Genomic DNA, 23,515 nt, shown 5'->3' with positions numbered 1-23,515 from the left:
TTGCATCGGGATGGAATACAACAGTCACCATGCGCACTTTCCTCCATGGGAGTAATGTCTCAAACAGTCTACGCTTTGTTCGTTCCCTGGAAGACCAGTAGTAGTTTCCGATGCACATCTGGTGGCATTCTGTATTCTGTGGACTATCAGACTGTTGATGAAACACAGAAATTCCATCGGAATTGAATACAACAGTCACCATGCGCACTTTCCTCCAATTGAGTAATGTCTCCAACAGTCTACGATTTAATCGTTCCCTGGAAGACCAGAAGTAGTTTCCGATGCACAACTGGAGGCATTCTGTTATCTGTGGACTATCAGAGTGTTGATGAAACACAGAAATTGCATCGGGAATGAATACAACAGTCACCATGCGCACTTTCCTCCATGGGAGTAATGTCTCAAACAGTCTACGCTTTAATCGTTCCATGGAAGACCAGTATTAATTTCCGATGGACATCAGGTGGCATTCTGTAATCTGTGGACCATCAGAGTGTTGATGAAACACAGAAATTGCATCGGGATTGAATACAACAGTCACCACGCGCACTTTCGTCCACGGGAGTAATGTCTCAGACAGTCTACGCTTTGATCGTTCCCTGGAAGACCAGTAGTAGTTTCCGATGCACATCTGGTGGCATTCTGTAATCTGTGGACTATCAGAGAGTTGATGAAACACAGAAATTGCATCGGGATTGAATGCAACAGTCACCATTCGCACTTTCCTCCATGGGAGTAACGTCTCAAATAGTCCACGCTTTGAACGTTCCCTGGCAGACCAGTAGTAGTTTCCGATGCACATCTGGTGGCATTCTGTAATCTGTGGACTATCAGAGTGTCGATGAAACACAGAAATTGCATCGGGATTGAATACAACTGTCACCATGCGCACTTTCCTCAATGTGAGTAATGTCTCAAACAATTTACGTTTTGATCGTTCCCTGGAAGACCAGTAGTAGTTTCTGATGCACATCTGGTGGCATTCTGTAATCTGTGGACTATCAGAGTGTTGATGAAACATAGAAATTGCATCGGGATTGAATTCACCATGCCCACTTTCCTCCACCGGAGTAATGTCTCAAACAGTCTACGCTTTGATCGTTCCCTGGAAGACCAGTAGTAGTTTCCGATGCACATCTGGAGGCATTCTGTAATCTGTGGACTATCAGACTGTTGATGAAACACAGAAATTCCATCGGAATTGAATACAACAGTCACCATGCGCACTTTCCTCCAATTGAGTAATGTCTCCAACAGTCTACGATTTAATCGTTCCCTGGAAGACCAGAAGTAGTTTCCGATGCACAACTGGAGGCATTCTGTAATCTGTGGACTATCAGAGTGTTGATGAAACACAGAAATTGCATCGGGAATGAATACAACAGTCACCATGCGCACTTTCCTCCATGGGAGTATTGTCTCAAACAGTCTACGCTTTAATCGTTCCATGGAAGACTAGTATTAATTTCCGATGGACATCTGGTGGCATTCTGTAATCTGTGGACCATCAGAGTGTTGATGAAACACAGAAATTGCATCGGTATTGAATACAACAGTCACTACGCGCACTTTCCTCCACGGGAGTAATGTCTCAGACAGTCTACGCTTTGATCGTTCCCTGGAAGACCAGTAGTAGTTTCCGATGCACATCTGGTAGCATTCTGTAATCTGTGGACTATCAGAGTGTTGATGAACCACAGAAATTGCATTTTGATTAAATACAACAGTCACCATGCGCACTTTCCACCATGGCGAGCAATGTCTCAAACAGACTACGTTTTGATCGTTCACTGGAAAACCAGTGGTAGCTTACGATGCACATCTATAGGCATTCTGTAATCTGTGGACTATCAGAGTGTTGATGAAACACAGAAATTGCATCGGGATTGAATACAACAGTCACCTTGTGCACTTTCCTATATGGGAGTAATGTCTCAAACAGTGTACGCTTTGATCGTTCCCTGGAAGACCAGTAGTAGTTTCCGATGCACATCTGGCGATATTCTGTAATCTGTGGACTATCAGACTGTTGATGAAACAGAGAAATTCCATCGGAATTGAATACAACATTCACCATGCGCACTTTCCTCCATGGGAGTAATGTCTCAAACAGTCTACGATTAGATCGTTCCCTGGAAGACCAGTAGTAGTTTGCGATGCACATCTGGAGGCATTCTGTAATCTGTGGACTATAAGACTGTTGATGAAACACAGAAATTGCATCGGGATTGAATACAACAGTCACCATGGGCACTTTCCTCCACTGGCGTAATGTCTCAAACAGTCTACGCTTTGATCGTTCCCTGGAAGACCAGCAGTAGTTTCCGATGCACATCTGGTGGCATTCTGTAGTCTATGGACTATCAGAGTGTTAATGAAACAAAGAAATTGCATCGGCATTGAATACAACAGTCACCATGCGCACTTTCCTCCATGGAAGTAATGTCTCAAACAGTCTACACTTTGATCGTTCCCTGGAAGACCAGTATTAGTTTCCGATGCACATCTGGTGGCATTCTGTAATCTGTGGACCATCAGAGTATTGATGAAACACAGAAATTGCATCGGGATTAAATACAACAGTCACCACGCGCACTTTCCTCCACGGGAGTAATGTCTCAAACAGTCTACGCTTTGATCGTTCCCTGGAAGACCAGTAGGAGTTTCCGATGTACATCTGGTGGCATTCTGTAATCTGTGGTCTATCAGAGTGTTGATGAAACACAGAAAATGCATCGGGATTAAATACAACAGTCACCATGCGCACTTTCCTCCATGGGAGTAATGTCTCAAACAGTCTACGATTTGATCGTTCCCTGGAAGACCAGTAGTAGTTTCCGATGCATATCTGGAGGCATTCTGTAATCTGTGGACTATAAGACTGTTCATGAAACACAGAAATTGCATCGGGATGGAATACAACAGTCACCATGCGCACTTTCCTCCATGGGAGTAATGTCTCAAACAGTCTACGCTTTGTTCGTTCCCTGGAAGACCAGTAGTAGTTTCCGATGCAAATCTGGTGGCATTCTGTATTCTGTGGACTATCAGACTGTTGATGAAACACAGAAATTCCATCGGAATTGAATACAACAGTCACCATGCGCACTTTCCTCCAATTGAGTAATGTCTCCAACAGTCTACGATTTAATCGTTCCCTGGAAGACCAGAAGTAGTTTCCGATGCACAACTGGAGGCATTCTGTTATCTGTGGACTATCAGAGTGTTGATGAAACACAGAAATTGCATCGGGAATGAATACAACAGTCACCATGCGCACTTTCCTCCATGGGAGTAATGTCTCAAACAGTCTACGCTTTAATCGTTCCATGGAAGACCAGTATTAATTTCCGATGGACATCAGGTGGCATTCTGTAATCTGTGGACCATCAGAGTGTTGATGAAACACAGAAATTGCATCGGGATTGAATACAACAGTCACCACGCGCACTTTCGTCCACGGGAGTAATGTCTCAGACAGTCTACGCTTTGATCGTTCCCTGGAAGACCAGTAGTAGTTTCCGATGCACATCTGGTGGCATTCTGTAATCTGTGGACTATCAGAGAGTTGATGAAACACAGAAATTGCATCGGGATTGAATGCAACAGTCACCATTCGCACTTTCCTCCATGGGAGTAACGTCTCAAATAGTCCACGCTTTGAACGTTCCCTGGCAGACCAGTAGTAGTTTCCGATGCACATCTGGTGGCATTCTGTAATCTGTGGACTATCAGAGTGTCGATGAAACACAGAAATTGCATCGGGATTGAATACAACTGTCACCATGCGCACTTTCCTCAATGTGAGTAATGTCTCAAACAATTTACGTTTTGATCGTTCCCTGGAAGACCAGTAGTAGTTTCTGATGCACATCTGGTGGCATTCTGTAATCTGTGGACTATCAGAGTGTTGATGAAACATAGAAATTGCATCGGGATTGAATTCACCATGCCCACTTTCCTCCACCGGAGTAATGTCTCAAACAGTCTACGCTTTGATTGTTCTCTGGAATACCAGTAGTAGTTTCCGATGCACATCTGGTGGCATTCTGCAATCTGTGGACTATCAGAGTATTGATGAAACACAGAAATTGCATCGGCATTGAATACAACAGTCACCATGCGCACTTTCCTCCATGGGAGTAATTTCTCAAACAGTCTACGCTTTGATCGTTCCTGGAAGACCAGTAGTAGTTTCCGGTGCACATCTGGTGGCATTCTGTAATCCGTGGACTATGAGAGTGTTGATGAAACACAGAAATTGCTTCGGGATTGAATACAACAGTCACCACGCGCACCTTCCTCCTCGGGAGTAATGTCTCAAACAGTCTACGCTTTGATCGTTCCCTGGAAGACCACTATTAGTTTCCGATGCACATCTGGTGGCATTCTGTAATCTGTGGACTATCAGAGTGTCGATGAAACACAGAAATTGCATCGGGTTTGAATACAACAGTCACCATTCGCACTTTCCTCCATGGGAGTAATGTCTCAAACAGTCCACGCTTTGATCGTTCCCTGGAAGACCAGTAGTAGTTTCCGATGCACATCTGGTGGCATTCTGTAATCTGTGGACTATCAGAGTATTGATGAAACACAAAAAATGGCATCGTGATAGAATACAACAGTCACCATGCGCACTTTCCTCAATGTGAGTAATGTCTCAAACAATTTACGTTTTGATCGTTCCCTGGAAGACCAGTAGTAGTTTCCGATGCACATCAGGTGGCATTTTGTAATCTGTGGACTATCAGAGTGTTGATGAAACACAGAAATTGCATCGGGATTGAATACAACAGTCACCATGCGCACTTTCCTCCACCGGAGTAATGTCGCAAACAGTCTACGCTTTGATCGTTCCCTGGAAGACCAGTAGTAGTTTTCGATGCACATCTGGTGGCATTCTGTAATCTGTGGACTATCAGAGTGTCGATGAAACACAGAAATTGCATCGGGATTGAATACAACTGTCACCATGCGCACTTTCCTCAATGTGAGTAATGTCTCAAACAATTTACGTTTTGATCGTTCCCTGGAAGACCAATTGTAGTTTCTGATGCACATCTGGTGGCATTCTGTAATCTGTGGACTATCAGAGTGTTGATGAAACATAGAAATTGCATCGGGATTGAATTCACCATGCCCACTTTCCTCCACCGGAGTAATGTCTCAAACAGTCTACGCTTTGATTGTTCTCTGGAATACCAGTAGTAGTTTCCGATGCACATCTGGTGGCATTCTGCAATCTGTGGACTATCAGAGTATTGATGAAACACAGAAATTGCATCGGCATTGAATACAACAGTCACCATGCGCACTTTCCTCCATGGGAGTAATTTCTCAAACAGTCTACGCTTTGATCGTTCCTGGAAGACCACTATTAGTTTCCGATGCACATCTGGTGGCATTCTGTAATCTGTGGACAATCAGAGTGTCGATGAAACACAGAAATTGCATCGGGTTTGAATACAACAGTCACCATTCGCACTTTCCTCCATGGGAGTAATGTCTCAAACAGTCCACGCTTTCATCGTTCCCTGGAAGACCAGTAGTAGTTTCCGATGCACATCTGGTGGCATTCTGTAATCTGTGGACTATCAGAGTATTGATGAAACACAAAAAATGGCATCGTGATTGAATACAACAGTCACCATGCGCACTTTCCTCAATGTGAGTAATGTCTGAAATAATTTACGTTTTGATCGTTCCCTGGAAGACCAGTAGTAGTTTCCGATGCACATCTGGTGGCATTTTGTAATCTGTGGACTATCAGAGTGTTAATGAAACACAGAAATTGCATCGGGATTGAATACAACAGTCACCATGCGCACTTTCCTCCACCGGAGTAATGTCGCAAACAGTCTACGCTTTGATCGTTCCCTGGAAGACCAGTAGTAGTTTCCGATGCACATCTGGTGGCATTCTGTAATCTGTGGACTATCAGAGTGTTGATGAAACACAGAAATTGCATCGGGATTGAATACAACAGTCGCCATGCGCACTTTCCTCCATGGGAGTAGTGTCTCAAACAGTCTACGCTTTTATCGTTCCCTTCAAGACCAGTAGTAGTTTCCGATGCACATCTGGAGGCATTCTGTGGTCTGTGGACTATCAGAGTGTTGATGAACCACAGAAAGTGCATTTTGATTAAATACAACAGTCACAATGCGCACTTTCCTCCATGGCGAGCAATGTCTCAAACAGACTACGCTTTGATCGTTCCCTGGAAGTCCAGTAGTAGTTTCCGATGCACATCTGGAGGCATTCTGTAATCTGTTGACATTCAAAGTGTTGATTAAGCACAGAAATTGCATCGGGATTGAATACAGCAGTCACCATGCGCACTTTATTCCATGGGAGTAATGTTTCAAACAGTCTACGTTTTGATCGTTCCCTGGAAAACCAGTGGTAGCTTACGATGCACATCTATAGGCATTCTGTAATCTGTGGACTATCAGAGTGTTGATGAAACACAGAAATTGCTTCGGGATTGAATACAACAGTCACCTTGTGCTCTTTCCTCCATGGGAGTAATGTCTCAAACAGTGTACGCTTTGATCGTTCCCTGGAAGACCAGTAGTAATTTCCGATGCACATCTGGAGGCATTCTGTAATCTGTGGACTATCAGACTGTTGATGAAACAGAGAAATTCCATCGGGATTGAATACAACATTCACCATGCGCACTTTCCTCCATGGGAGTAATGTCTCAAACAGTCTACGATTAGATCGTTCCCTGGAAGACCAGTAGTAGTTTGCGATGCACATCTGGAGGCATTCTGTAATCTGTGGTCTATCAGAGTGTTGATGAAACACAGAAAATGCATCGGGATTAAATACAACAGTCACCATGCGCACTTTCCTCCATGGGAGTAATGTCTCAAACAGTCTACGATTTGATCGTTCCCTGGAAGACCAGTAGTAGTTTCCGATGCACATCTGGAGGCATTCTGTAATCTGTGGACTATAAGACTGTTGATGAAACACAGAAATTGCATCGGGATTGAATACAACAGTAACCATGGGCACTTTCCTCCACCGGAGTAATGTCTCAAACAGTCTACGCTTTGATCGTTCCCTGGAAGACCAGCAGTAGTATCCGATGCACATCTGGTGTCATTCTGTAATCTAGGGACTATCAGAGTGTTAATGAAACAAAGAAATTGCATCGGCATTGAATACAACAGTCACCATGCGCACTTTCCTCCATGGAAGTAATGTCTCAAACAGTCTACACTTTGATCGTTCCCTGGAAGACCAGTATTAGTTTCCGATGCACATCTGGTGGCATTCTGTAATCTGTGGACCATCAGAGTATTGATGAAACACAGAAATTGCATCGGGATTAAATACAACAGTCACCGCGCGCACTTTCCTCCACGGGAGTAATGTCTCAAACAGTCTTCGCTTTGATCGTTCCCTGGAAGACCAGTAGGAGTTTCCGATGCACATCTGGTGGCATTCTGTAATCTGTGGTCTATCAGAGTGTTGATGAAACACAGAAAATGCATCGGGATTAAATACAACAGTCACCATGCGCACTTTCCTCCATGGGAGTAATGTCTCAAACAGTCTACGATTTGATCGTTCCCTGGAAGACCAGTAGTAGTTTCCGATGCACATCTGGAGGCATTCTGTAATCTGTGGACTATAAGACTGTTGATGAAACACAGAAATTGCATCGGGATGGAATACAACAGTCACCATGCGCACTTTCCTACATGGGAGTAATGTCTCAAACAGTCTACGCTTTGATCGTTCCCTGGAAGACCAGTAGTAGTTTCCGATGCACATCTGGTGGCATTCTGTAATCTGTGGACCATCAGAGTGTTGATGAAACACAGAAATTGCATCGGGATTGAATACAACAGTCACCATTCGCACTTTCTTATATGGGAGTAATGTCTCAAATAGTCCACGCTTTGATCGTTCCCTGGCAGATCAGTAGTGGTTTCCGATGCTCAGCTGGTGGCATTCTGTAATCTGTGGACTATCAGTGTACTGATGAAACACAGAAATTGCATCGGGATTGGATACAACAGTCACCATGCGCACTTTCCTCCATGGGAGTAATGTCTCAAACAGTCTACGATTTGATCGTTCCCTGGAAGACCAGTAGTAGTTTCCGATGCACATCTGGAGGCATTCTGTAATCTGTGGACTATAAGACTGTTGATGAAACACAGAAATTGCATCGGGATGGAATACAACAGTCACCATGCGCACTTTCCTCCATGGGAGTAATGTCTCAAACAGTCTACGCTTTGATCGTTCCCTGGAAGACCAGTAGTAGTTTCCGATGCAAATCTGGAGGCATTCTGTAATCTGTGGACTATCAGACTGTTGATGAAACACAGAAATTCCATCGGAATTGAATACAACAGTCACCATGCGCACTTTCCTCCAATTGAGTAATGTCTCCAACAGTCTACGATTTAATCGTTATCTGGAAGACCAGAAGTAGTTTCCGATGCACAACTGGAGGCATTCTGTAATCTGTGGACTATCAGAGTGTTGATGAAACACAGAAATTGCATCGGGAATGAATACAACAGTCACCATGCGCACTTTCCTCCATGGGAGTATTGTCTCAAACAGTCTACGCTTTAATCGTTCCATGGAAGACCAGTATTAATTTCCGATGGACATCTGGTGGCATTCTGTAATCTGTGGACCATCAGAGTGTTGATGAAACACAGAAATTGCATCGGGATTGAATACAACTGTCACCATGCGCACTATCCTCAATGTGAGTAATGTCTCAAACAATTTACGTTTTGAACGTTCCCTGGAAGACCAGTAGTAGTTTCTGATGCACATCTGGTGGCATTCTGTAATCTGTGGACTAGCAGAGTGTTGATGAAACATAGAAATTGCATCGGGATTGAATTCACCATGCCCACTTTCCTCCACCGGAGTAATGTCTCAAACAGTCTACGCTTTGATTGTTCTCTGGAATACCAGTAGTAGTTTCCGATGCACATCTGGTGGCATTCTGCAATCTGTGGACTATCAGAGTATTGATGAAACACAGAAATTGCATCGGCATTGAATACAACAGTCACCATGCGCACTTTCCTCCATGGGAGTAATTTCTCAAACAGTCTACGCTTTGATCGTTCCTGGTAGACCAGTAGTAGTTTCCGGTGCACATCTGGTGGCATTCTGTAATCCGTGGAGTATGAGAGTGTTCATGAAACACAGAAATTGCATCGGGATTGAATACAACAGTCACCATGCACACTTTCCTGCACGGGAATAATGTCTCAAACAGTCTACGCTTTGATCGTTCCCTGGAAGACCAGTAGTAGTTTCAGATGCACGTCTGGTGGCATTCTGTAATCTGTGGACTATCAGACTGTTGATGAAACACAGAAATTGCATCGGGATTGAATACAACAGTCACCATGCACACTTTCCTTCATGGGAGTAATGTCTCAAACAGTCTACGATATGATCGTTCCCTGGAAGACCAGTAGTAGTCTCTGATGCACATCTGGAGGCATTCTGTAATCTGTGGACTATAAGACTGTTGATGAAACACAGAAATTGCATCGGGTTTGAATACAACAGTCACCATTCGCACTTTCCTCCATGGGAGTAATGTCTCAAACAGTCCACGCTTTGATCTTTCCCTGGAAGACCAGTTGTAGTTTCCGATGCACATCTGGTGGCATTCTGTAATCTGTGAACTATCAGAGTATTGATGAAACACAAAAAATGGCATCGGGATTGAATACAACAGTCACCATGCGCACTTTCCTCAATGTGAGTAATGTCTCAAACAATTTACGTTTTGATCGTTCCCTGGAAGACCAGTAGTAGTTTCCGATGCACATCTGGTCGCATTCTGTAATCTGTGGACTATCATTGTGCTGATGAAACAGAGAAATTGCATCGGGATTGAATTCACCATGCGCACTTTCCTCCACCAGAGGATAGTCTCAAACAGTCTACGCTTTGATTGTTCTCTGGAAGATCAGTAGTAGTTTCCGATGCACATCTGGTGGCATTCTGTAATCTGTGGTCTATCAGAGTGTTGATGAAACACAGATAATGCATCGGGATTAGATACAACAGTCAACATGCGCAATTTCCTCCATGGGAGTAATGTCTCAAACAGTCTACGATTTGATCGTTCCCTGGAAGACCAGTAGTAGTTTCCGATGCACATCTGGAGGCATTCTGTAATCTGTGGACTATAAGACTGTTGATGAAACACAGAAATTGCATCGGGATGGAATACAACAGTCACCATGCGCACTTTCCTCCATGGGAGTAATGTCTCAAACAGTCTACGCTTTGATCGTTCCCTGGAAGACCAGTAGTAGTTTCCGATGCACATCTGGAGGCATTCTGTAATCTGTGGACTATCAGACTGTTGACGAAACACCAAAATTCCATCGGAATTGAATACAACAGTCACCATGCGCACTTTCCTCCAAGGGAGTAATGTCTCCAACAGTCTACAATTTAACCGTTCCCTGGAAGACCAGAAGTATTTTCCGATGCACAACTGTAGGCATTCAGTAATCTGTGGACTATCAGAGTGTCGATGAAACACAGGAATTGCATCGCGAATGAATACAACAGTCACCATGCGCACTTTCCTCCGTGGATGTAATGTCTCAAACAGTCTACGCTTTGATCGTTGCATGGAAGACCAGTATTAATTTCCGATGTCCATCTGGTGGCATTCTGTAATCTGTGGACCATCAGAGTGTTGATGAAACACAGACATTGCATCGGGATTGAATACAACAGTCACCACGCGCACTTTCCTCCACGGGTGTAATGTCTCAAACAGTCTACGCTTTGATCGTTCCCTGGAAGACCACTAGTAGTTTCCGATGCACAGCTGGTGGCTTTCTGTAATCTGTGGACTATCAGAGTGTTGATGAAACACAGAAATTGCATCGGGATTGAATACAACAGTCACCATTCGCACTTTCTTATATGGGAGTAATGTCTCAAATAGTCCACGCTTTGATCGTTCCCTGGCAGACCAGTAGTTTCCGATGCACAGCTGGTGGCATTCTGTAATCTGTGGACTATCAGTGTATTGATGAAACACAGAAATTGCATCGGGATTGGATACAACAGTCACCATGCGCACTTTCCTCCATGGGAGCAATGTCTCAAAGAGTTTAGGCTCTGATCGTTCCCTGGAAGACCAGTAGTAGTTTCCGATGCACATCTGGTGGCATTCTGTAATCTGTGGACTATCAGAGTATTGATGAAACACAGAAATTGCATCGGGATTGAATTCACCATGCGCACCTTGCTCCACCGGAGTAATGTCTCAAACAGTCTACGCTTTGATTGTTCTCTGGAAGACCAGTAGTAGTTTCCAATGCACATCTGGTGGCATTTTGTAATCTGTGGACTATCAGAGAGTTGATGAAACACAGAAATTGCATCGGGATTGAATACAACAGTCACCATGCACACTTTCCTCCACCGGAGAAATGTCTCAAACAGTCTACCCTTTGATCGTTCCCTTTAAGACCAGTAGTAGTTTCCGATGCACATCTGGTGGCATTCTGTAATCTGTGGACTATCAGAGTGTTGATGAAACACAGAAATTGCATCGGCATTAAATACAACAGTCACCATGCACACTTTCCTTCATGGGAGTAATGTCTCAAACAGTCTACGCTCTGATCGTTCCTGGAAGACCAGTAGTAGTTTCCGATGCACATCTGGAGGCATTCTGTAATCTGTGGACTATAAGACTGTTGATGAAACACAGAAATTGCATCGGGATTGAATACAACAGTCACCATGCGCACTTTCCTCCATGGGAGTAATGTCACAAACAGTCTACGCTTTGATCGTTCCCTGGAAGACCAGTAGTAGTTTCGAATGCACATCTGGAGACATTCTGTAATCTGTGGACTATCAGACTGTTGATGAAACACAGAAATTCCATCGGGATTAAATACAACAGTCACCATGCGCACTTCCCTCCATGGGAGTAATGTCTCAAACAGACTACGCTTTGATCGTTCCCTGGAAGACCAGAAGTAGTTTCCGATGCACAACTGGAGGCATTCTGTAATCTGTGGACTATCAGAGTGTTGATGAAACACAGAAATTGCATCGGGATTGAATACAACAGTCACCATTCGCACTTTCCTCCATGGGAGTAATGTCTCAAAGAGTCCACGCTTTGATCGTTCCCTGGAACACCACTATTAGTTTCCGATGCACATCTGGTGGCATTCTGTAATCTGTGGACTATCATAGTGTGGATGAAACACAGAAATTGCATCGGGTTTGAATACAACAGTCACCATTCGCACTTACCTCCATGGGAGTAATGTCTCAAACAGTCCTCGCTTTGATCGTTCCCTGGAAGACCAGTAGTAGTTTCCGATGCAGATCTGGTGGCATTCTGTAATCTTTAGACTATCAGAGTGTTGATGAAACACAGAAATTGCATCGGGATTGAATACAACAGTCACCATCCGCACTTTCCTCAATGTGAGTAATGTCTCAATCAATTTACGCTTTAATCGTTCCCTGGAAGACCAGTAGTAGTTTCCAAAGCACATCTGGAGGCATTCTGTAATCTGTGGACTATCAGACTGTTGATGAAACACAGAAATTCCATCGGGATTAAATACAACAATCACCATGCGCACTTCCCTCCATTGGAGTAATGTCTCAAACAGTCTACGCTTTGATCGTTCCCTGGAAGACCAGAAGTAGTTTCCGATGCACAACTGGAGGCATTCTGTAATCTGTGGACTATCAGAGTGTTCATGAAACACAGAAATTGCATCGGGATTGAATACAAAAGTCACCATACGCACTCTCCTCCATGGGAGTGATGTCTCAAACTGTCTACGCTTTGATCGTTCCCTGGAAGACCAGTAGTAGTTTCCGATGCACATCTGGTGGCATTCTGTAATCTGTGGACCATCAGAGTGTTGATGAAACACAGAAATTGCATCGGGATTGAATACAACAGTCACCATTCGCACTTTCTTATATGGGAGTAATGTCTCAAATAGTCCACGCTTTGATCGTTCCCTGGCAGACCAGTAGTAGTTTCCGATGCTCAGCTGGTGGCATTCTGTAATCTGTGGACTATCAGTGTATTGATGAAACACAGAAATTGCATCGGGATTGGATACAACAGTCACCATGCGCACTTTCCTCCATGGGAGTAATGTCTCAAACAGTCTACGATTTGATCGTTCCCTGGAAGACCAGTAGTAGTTTCCGATGCACATCTGGAGGCATTCTGTAATCTGTGGACTATAAGACTGTTGATGAAACACAGAAATTGCATCGGGATGGAATACAACAGTCACCATGCGCACTTTCCTCCATGGGAGTAATGTCTCAAACAGTCTACGCTTTGATCGTTCCCTGGAAGACCAGTAGTAGTTTCCGATGCAAATCTGGAGGCATTCTGTAATCTGTGGACTATCAGACTGTTGATGAAACACAGAAATTCCATTGGAATTGAATACAACAGTAACCATGCGCACTTTCCTCCAATTGAGTAATGTCTCCAACAGTCTACGATTTAATCGTTATCTGGAAGACCAGAAGTAGTTTCCGATGCACAACTGGAGGCATTCTGTAATCTGTGGACTATCAGAGTGTTGATGAAACACAGAAATTGCATCGGGAATGAATACAACAGTCACCATGCTCACTTTCCTCCATGGGAGTATTGTCTCAAACAGTCGACGCTTTACTCGTTCCATGGAAGACCAGTATTAATTTCCGATGGACATCTGGTGGCATTCTGTAATCTGTGGACCATCAGAGTGTTGATGAAACACAGAAATTGCATCGGGATTGAATACAACAGTCACTACGCGCACTTTCCTCCACGGGAGTAATGTCTCAGACAGTCTACGCTTTGATCGTTCCCTGGAAGACCAGTAGAAGTTTCCGATGCACATCTGGTAGCATTCTGTAATCTGTGGACTATCAGTGTGTTGATGAAACACAGAAATTGCATCGGGATTGAATGCAACAGTCACCATTCGCACTTTCCTCCATGGGAGTAACGTCTCAAATAGTCCACGCTTTGATCGTTCCCTGGCTGACCAGTAGTAGTTTCCGATGCACATCTGGTGGCATTCTGTAATCTGTGGACTATCAGAGTATTGATGAAACACAGAAATTGCATCGGGATTGAATACAACTGTCACCATGCGCACTATCCTCAATGTGAGTAATGTCTCAAACAATTTACGTTTTGATCGTTCCCTGGAAGACCAGTAGTAGTTTCTGATGCACATCTGGTGGCATTCTGTAATCTGTGGACTAGCAGAGTGTTGATGAAACATAGAAATTGCATCGGGATTGAATTCACCATGCCCACTTTCCTCCACCGGAGTAATGTCTCAAACAGTCTACGCTTTGATTGTTCTCTGGAATACCAGTAGTAGTTTCCGATGCACATCTGGTGGCATTCTGCAATCTGTGGACTATCAGAGTATTGATGAAACACAGAAATTGCATCGGCATTGAATACAACAGTCACCATGCGCACTTTCCTCCATGGGAGTAATTTCTCAAACAGTCTACGCTTTGATCGTTCCTGGTAGACCAGTAGTAGTTTCCGGTGCACATCTGGTGGCATTCTGTAATCCGTGGACTATGAGAGTGTTCATGAAACACAGAAATTGCATCGGGATTGAATACAACAGTCACCATGCACACTTTCCTGCACGGGAATAATGTCTCAAACAGTCTACGCTTTGATCGTTCCCTGGAAGACCAGTAGTAGTTTCAGATGCACGTCTGGTGGCATTCTGTAATCTGTGGACTATCAGACTGTTGATGAAACACAGAAATTGCATCGGGATTGAATACAACAGTCACCATGCACACTTTCCTTCATGGGAGTAATGTCTCAAACAGTCTACGATATGATCGTTCCCTGGAAGACCAGTAGTAGTCTCTGATGCACATCTGGAGGCATTCTGTAATCTGTGGACTATAAGACTGTTGATGAAACACAGAAATTGCATCGGGTTTGAATACAACAGTCACCATTCGCACTTTCCTCCATGGGAGTAATGTCTCAAACAGTCCACGCTTTGATCTTTCCCTGGAAGACCAGTTGTAGTTTCCGATGCACATCTGGTGGCATTCTGTAATCTGTGAACTATCAGAGTATTGATGAAACACAAAAAATGGCATCGGGATTGAATACAACAGTCACCATGCGCACTTTCCTCAATGTGAGTAATGTCTCAAACAATTTACGTTTTGATCGTTCCCTGGAAGACCAGTAGTAGTTTCCGATGCACATCTGGTCGCATTCTGTAATCTGTGGACTATCATTGTGTTGATGAAACAGAGAAATTGCATCGGGATTGAATTCACCATGCGCACTTTCCTCCACCAGAGGATAGTCTCAAACAGTCTGCGCTTTGATTGTTCTCTGGAAGATCAGTAGTAGTTTCCGATGCACATCTGGTGGCATTCTGTAATCTGTGGTCTATCAGAGTGTTGATGAAACACAGATAATGCATCGGGATTAGATACAACAGTCAACATGCGCAATTTCCTCCATGGGAGTAATGTCTCAAACAGTCTACGATTTGATCGTTCCCTGGAAGACCAGTAGTAGTTTCCGATGCACATCTGGAGGCATTCTGTAATCTGTGGACTATAAGACTGTTGATGAAACACAGAAATTGCATCGGGATGGAATACAACAGTCACCATGCGCACTTTCCTCCATGGGAGTAATGTCTCAAACAGTCTACGCTTTGATCGTTCCCTGGAAGACCAGTAGTAGTTTCCGATGCACATCTGGAGGCATTCTGTAATCTGTGGACTATCAGACTGTTGACGAAACACCAAAATTCCATCGGAATTGAATACAACAGTCACCATGCGCACTTTCCTCCAAGGGAGTAATGTCTCCAACAGTCTACAATTTAACCGTTCCCTGGAAGACCAGAAGTATTTTCCGATGCACAACTGTAGGCATTCAGTAATCTGTGGACTATCAGAGTGTCGATGAAACACAGGAATTGCATCGCGAATGAATACAACAGTCACCATGCGCACTTTCCTCCGTGGGTGTAATGTCTCAAACAGTCTACGCTTTGATCGTTGCATGGAAGACCAGTATTAATTTCCGATGTCCATCTGGTGGCATTCTGTAATCTGTGGACCATCAGAGTGTTGATGAAACACAGACATTGCATCGGGATTGAATACAACAGTCACCACGCGCACTTTCCTCCACGGGTGTAATGTCTCAAACAGTCTACGCTTTGATCGTTCCCTGGAAGACCACTAGTAGTTTCCGATGCACAGCTGGTGGCATTCTGTAATCTGTGGACTATCAGAGTGTTGATGAAACACAGAAATTGCATCGGGATTGAATACAACAGTCACCATTCGCACTTTCTTATATGGGAGTAATGTCTCAAATAGTCCACGCTTTGATCGTTCCCTGGCAGACCAGTAGTAGTTTCCGATGCACAGCTGGTGGCATTCTGTAATCTGTGGACTATCAGTGTATTGATGAAACACAGAAATTGCATCGGGATTGGATACAACAGTCACCATGCGCACTTTCCTCCATGGGAGCAATGTCTCAAAGAGTTTAGGCTCTGATCGTTCCCTGGAAGACCAGTAGTAGTTTCCGATGCACATCTGGTGGCATTCTGTAATCTGTGGACTATCAGAGTATTGATGAAACACAGAAATTGCATCGGGATTGAATTCACCATGCGCACCTTCCTCCACCGGAGTAATGTCTCAAACAGTCTACGCTTTGATTGTTCTCTGGAAGACCAGTAGTAGTTTCCAATGCACATCTGGTGGCATTTTGTAATCTGTGGACTATCAGAGAGTTGATGAAACACAGAAATTGCATCGGGATTGAATACAACAGTCACCATGCACACTTTCCTCCACCGGAGAAATGTCTCAAACAGTCTACCCTTTGATCGTTCCCTTTAAGACCAGTAGTAGTTTCCGATGCACATCTGGTGGCATTCTGTAATCTGTGGACTATCAGAGTGTTGATGAAACACAGAAATTGCATCGGCATTAAATACAACAGTCACCATGCACACTTTCCTTCATGGGAGTAATGTCTCAAACAGTCTACGCTCTGATCGTTCCTGGAAGACCAGTAGTAGTTTCCGATGCACATCTGGAGGCATTCTGTAATCTGTGGACTATAAGACTGTTGATGAAACACAGAAATTGCATCGGGATTGAATACAACAGTCACCATGCGCACTTTCCTCCATGGGAGTAATGTCACAAACAGTCTACGCTTTGATCGTTCCCTGGAAGACCAGTAGTAGTTTCGAATGCACATCTGGAGGCATTCTGTAATCTGTGGACTATCAGACTGTTGATGAAACACAGAAATTCCATCGGGATTAAATACAACAGTCACCATGCGCACTTCCCTCCATGGGAGTAATGTCTCAAACAGACTACGCTTTGATCGTTCCCTGGAAGACCAGAAGTAGTTTCCGATGCACAACTGGAGGCATTCTGTAATCTGTGGACTATCAGAGTGTTGATGAAACACAGAAATTGCATCGGGATTGAATACAACAGTCACCATTCGCACTTTCCTCCATGGGAGTAATGTCTCAAAGAGTCCACGCTTTGATCGGTCCCTGGAACACCACTATTAGTTTCCGATGCACATCTGGTGGCATTCTGTAATCTGTGGACTATCATAGTGTGGATGAAACACAGAAATTGCATCGGGTTTGAATACAACAGTCACCATTCGCACTTACCTCCATGGGAGTAATGTCTCAAACAGTCCTCGCTTTGATCGTTCCCTGGAAGACCAGTAGTAGTTTCCGATGCAGATCTGGTGGCATTCTGTAATCTTTAGACTATCAGAGTGTTGATGAAACACAGAAATTGCATCGGGATTGAATACAACAGTCACCATCCGCACTTTCCTCAATGTGAGTAATGTCTCAATCAATTTACGCTTTAATCGTTCCCTGGAAGACCAGTAGTAGTTTCCAAAGCACATCTGGAGGCATTCTGTAATCTGTGGACTATCAGACTGTTGATGAAACACAGAAATTCCATCGGGATTAAATACAACAGTCACCATGCGCACTTCCCTCCATTGGAGTAATGTCTCAAACAGTCTACGCTTTGATCGTTCCCTGGAAGACCAGAAGTAGTTTCCGATGCACAACTGGAGGCATTCTGTAATCTGTGGACTATCAGAGTGTTCATGAAACACAGAAATTGCATCGGGATTGAATACAAAAGTCACCATACGCACTCTCCTCCATGGGAGTGATGTCTCAAACAGTCTACGCTTTGATCGTTCCCTGGAAGACCAGTATTAGTTTGCGATGGACATCTGGTTTCATTCTGTAATCTGTGGACCATCAGAGTGTTGATGAAACACAGAAATTGCATCGGGATTGAATACAACAGTCACCACGCGCACCTTCCTCCTCGGGAGTAGTGTCTCAAACAGTCTACGCTTTGATCGTTCCCTGAAAGACCACTATTAGTTTCCGATGCACATCTGGTGGCATTCTGTAATCTGTGGACTATCAGAGTGTCAATGAAACACAGAAATTGCATCGGGTTTGAATACAACAGTCACCATTCGCACTTTCCTCCATGGGGGTAATGTCTCAAACATTCCACGCTTTGATCGTTCCCTGGAAGACCAGTAGTAGTTTCCGATGCACATCTGGTGGCATTCTGTAATCTGTGGACTATCATAGTGTGGATGAAACACAGAAATTGCATCGGGTTTGAATACAACAGTCACCATTCGCACTTACCTCCATGGGAGTAATGTCTCAAACAGTCCACGCTTTGATCGTTCCCTGGAAGACCAGTAGTAGTTTCCGATGCAGATCTGGTGGCATTCTGTAATCTTTAGACTATCAGAGTGTTGATGAAACACAGAAATTGCATCGGGATTGAATACAACAGTCACCATCCGCACTTTCCTCAATGTGAGTAATGTCTCAATCAATTTACGCTTTAATCGTTCCCTGGAAGACCAGTAGTAGTTTCCAAAGCACATCTGGAGGCATTCTGTAATCTGTGGACTATCAGACTGTTGATGAAACACAGAAATTCCATCGGGATTAAATACAACAGTCACCATGCGCACTTCCCTCCATTGGAGTAATGTCTCAAACAGTCTACGCTTTGATCGTTCCCTGGAAGACCAGAAGTAGTTTCCGATGCACAACTGGAGGCATTCTGTTATCTGTGGACTATCAGAGTGTTCATGAAACACAGAAATTGCATCGGGATTGAATACAAAAGTCACCATACGCACTCTCCTCCATGGGAGTGATGTCTCAAACAGTCTACGCTTTGATCGTTCCCTGGAAGACCAGTATTAGTTTGCGATGGACATCTGGTTTCATTCTGTAATCTGTGGACCATCAGAGTGTTGATGAAACACAGAAATTGCATCGGGATTGAATACAACAGTCACCACGCGCACCTTCCTCCTCGGGAGTAGTGTCTCAAACAGTCTACGCTTTGATCGTTCCCTGAAAGACCACTATTAGTTTCCGATGCACATCTGGTGGCATTCTGTAATCTGTGGACTATCAGAGTGTTGATGAAACACAGAAATTGCATCGGCATTAAAAACAACAGTCACCATGCACACTTTCCTTCATGGGAGTAATGTCTCAAACAGTCTACGCTCTGATCGTTCCTGGAAGACCAGTAGTAGTTTCCGATGCACATCTGGAGGCATTCTGTAATCTGTGGACAATAAGACTGTTGATGAAACACAGAAATTGCATCGGGATTGAATACAACAGTCACCATGCGCACTTTCCTCCATGGGAGTAATGTCACAAACAGTCTACGCTTTGATCGTTCCCTGGAAGACCAGTAGTAGTTTCGAATGCACATCTGGAGGCATTCTGTAATCTGTGGACTATCAGACTGTTGATGAAACACAGAAATTCCATCGGGATTAAATACAACAGTCACCATGCGCACTTCCCTCCATGGGAGTAATGTCTCAAACAGACTACGCTTTGATCGTTCCCTGGAAGACCAGAAGTAGTTTCCGATGCACAACTGGAGGCATTCTGTAATCTGTGGACTATCAGAGTGTTGATGAAACACAGAAATTGCATCGGGATTGAATACAACAGTCACCATTCGCACTTTCCTCCATGGGAGTAATGTCTCAAAGAGTCCACGCTTTGATCGTTCCCTGGAACACCACTATTAGTTTCCGATGCACATCTGGTGGCATTCTGTAATCTGTGGACTATCATAGTGTGGATGAAACACAGAAATTGCATCGGGTTTGAATACAACAGTCACCATTCGCACTTACCTCCATGGGAGTAATGTCTCAAACAGTCCACGCTTTGATCGTTCCCTGGAAGACCAGTAGTAGTTTCCGATGCAGATCTGGTGGCATTCTGTAATCTTTAGACTATCAGAGTGTTGATGAAACACAGAAATTGCATCGGGATTGAATACAACAGTCACCATCCGCACTTTCCTCAATGTGAGTAATGTCTCAATCAATTTACGCTTTAATCGTTCCCTGGAAGACCAGTAGTAGTTTCCAAAGCACATCTGGAGGCATTCTGTAATCTGTGGACTATCATAGTGTGGATGAAACACAGAAATTGCATCGGGTTTGAATACAACAGTCACCATTCGCACTTTCCTCCATGGGAGTAATGTCTCAAACATTCCACGCTTTGATCGTTCCCTGGAAGACCAGTAGTAGTTTCCGATGCACATCTGGTGTCATTCTGTAATCTGTGGACTATCAGAGTATTGATGAAACACAAAAAATGGCATTGGGATTGAATACAACAGTCACCATGCGCACTTTCCTCAATGTGAGTAATGTCTCAAACAATTTACGTTTTGATCGTTCCCTGGAAGACCAGTAGTAGTTTCCGATGCACATCTGGTGGCATTCTGTAATCTGTGGACTATCATTGTGTTGATGAAACAGAGAAATTGCATCGGGATTGAATTCACCATGAGCACTTTCCTCCACCAGAGGATTGTCTCAAACAGTCTACGCTTTGATTGTTCTCTGGAAGACCAGTAGTAGTTTCCGATGCACATCTGGTGGCATTCTGTAATCTTTAGACTATCAGAGTGTTGATGAAACACAGAAATTTCATCGGGATTGAATACAACAGTCACCATCCGCACTTTCCTCAATGTGAGTAATGTCTCAATCAATTTACGCTTTAATCGTTCCCTGGAAGACCAATCGTAGTTTCCGATGCACATCTGGTGGCATTCTGTAATCTGTGGACTATCAGAGTGTTGATGAAACACAGAAATTGCATTGGGATGAATTCACCATGCGCACTTTCCTCCACCGGAGTAATGTCTCAAACAGTCTACGCTTTGATTGTTCTCTGGAAGACCAGTAGTAGTTTCCGATGCACATCTGGTGGCATTTTGTAATCTGTGGACTATCAGAGTGTTGATGAAACACAGAAATTGCATCGGGATTGAATACAACAGTCACCATGCGCACTTTCCTCCACCGGAGTAATGTCGCAAACAGTCTACGCTTTGATCGTTCCCTGGAAGACCAGTAGTAGTTTCCGATGCACATCTGGTGGCATTCTGTAATCTGTGGACTATCAGAGTGTTGATGAAACACAGAAATTGCATCGGGATTGAATACAACAGTCGCCATGCTCACTTTCCTCCATGGGAGTAGTGTCTCAAACAGTCTACGCTTTGATCGTCCCCTTCAAGACCAGTAGTAGTTTCCGATGCACATCTGGAGGCATTCTGTAGTCTGTGGACTATCAGAGTGTTGATGAACCACAGAAATTGCATTAGGCTCAAAAACAACAGTCACCTTGTGCACTTTCCTCCATGGGAGTAATGTCTCAAACAGTCTACGCTTTGATCGTTCCCTGGAAGACCAGTAGTAGTTTCCGATGCACATCTGGTGGCATTTTGTAATCTGTGGACCATAAGACTGTTGATGAAACACAGAAATTGCATCGGCATTGAATACAACAGTCACCATGCGCACTTTCCTCCATGGGAGTAATGTCTCAAACAGTCTACGATTTGATCGTTCCTGGAAGACCAGTAGTAGTTTGCGATGCACATCTGGAGGCATTCTGTAATCTGTGGACTATAAGACTGTTGATGAAACACAGAAATTGCATCGGCATTGAATACAACAGTCACCATGCGCACTTTCCTCCATGGGAGTAATGTCTCAAACAGTCTACGATTTGATCGTTCCTGGAAGACCAGTAGTAGTTTCCGATTAACATCTGGTGGCATTCTGTAATCTGTGGACTATCAGACTGTTGATGAAACACAGAAATTCCATCGGGATTGAGTACAACAGCACCATGCGCACTTTCCTCCACGGGAGAAATGTCTCAAACAGTCTACGCTTTGATCGTTTCCTGGAAGACCAGTAGTAGTTTCCGATGCACATCTGGAGGCATTCTGTAATCTGTGGACTCTCAGAGTGTTGATGAAACACAGAAATTGCATCGGGATTGAATACAGCAGTCACCATGCGCACATTCCTCCATGGGAGTAATGTCTCAAACAGTCTACGCTTTGATCGTTCCCTGGAAGACCAGTGGTAGTTTCCGATGCACATCCGGAGGCATTCTGTAATCTGTGGACTATCAGAGTGTTGATGAAACACAGAAATTGCATCGGCATGAAATACAAAAATCACCATGCGCACTTTCCTCCATGGGAGTAATGTCTCAAACAGTCTACGCTCTGATCGTTCCTGGAAGACCAGTAGTAGTTTCCGGTGCACATCTGGTGGCATTCTGTAATGTGTGGACTATCAGAGTGTTAATGAAACACAGAAATTGCATTTGGATTGAATACAACAGTCACCATCCGCACTTTCCTCCATGGGAATTATGTCTCTAACAGTCTACGATTTGATCGTTCCCTGGAAGACCAGTAGTAGTTTCCGATGCACATCTGGAGGCATTCTGTAATCTGAGACTATAAGACTGTTGATGAAACACAGAAATTGCATCGGGATTGAATACAACAGTCACCATGCGCACTTTCCTCAATGTGAGTAATGTCTCAAACAGTCTACGCTTTGATCGTTCCCTGGAAGACCAGTAGTAGTTTCCAAAGCACATCTGGAGGCATTCTGTAATCTGTGGACTATCAGACTGTTGATGAAACACAGAAATTCCATCGGGATTAAATACAACAGTCACCATGCGCACTTCCCTCCATTGGAGTAATGTCTCAAACAGTCTACGCTTTGATCGTTCCCTGGAAGACCAGTATTAGTTTGCGATGGACATCTGGTTTCATTCTGTAATCTGTGGACCATCAGAGTGTTGATGAAACACAGAAATTGCATCGGGATTGAATACAACAGTCACCACGCGCACCTTCCTCCTCGGGAGTAGTGTCTCAAACAGTCTACGCTTTGATCGTTCCCTGAAAGACCACTATTAGTTTCCGATGCACATCTGGTGGCATTCTGTAATCTGTGGACTATCAGAGTGTTGATGAAACACAGAAATTG

The sequence above is a fragment of the Schistocerca gregaria genome, unplaced genomic scaffold (genome assembly GCF_023897955.1).
Source record: "Schistocerca gregaria isolate iqSchGreg1 unplaced genomic scaffold, iqSchGreg1.2 ptg000470l, whole genome shotgun sequence".
Lineage (NCBI taxonomy): Eukaryota > Metazoa > Arthropoda > Insecta > Orthoptera > Acrididae > Schistocerca > Schistocerca gregaria.
Note: the sequence above shows the minus strand (reverse complement) of the source record.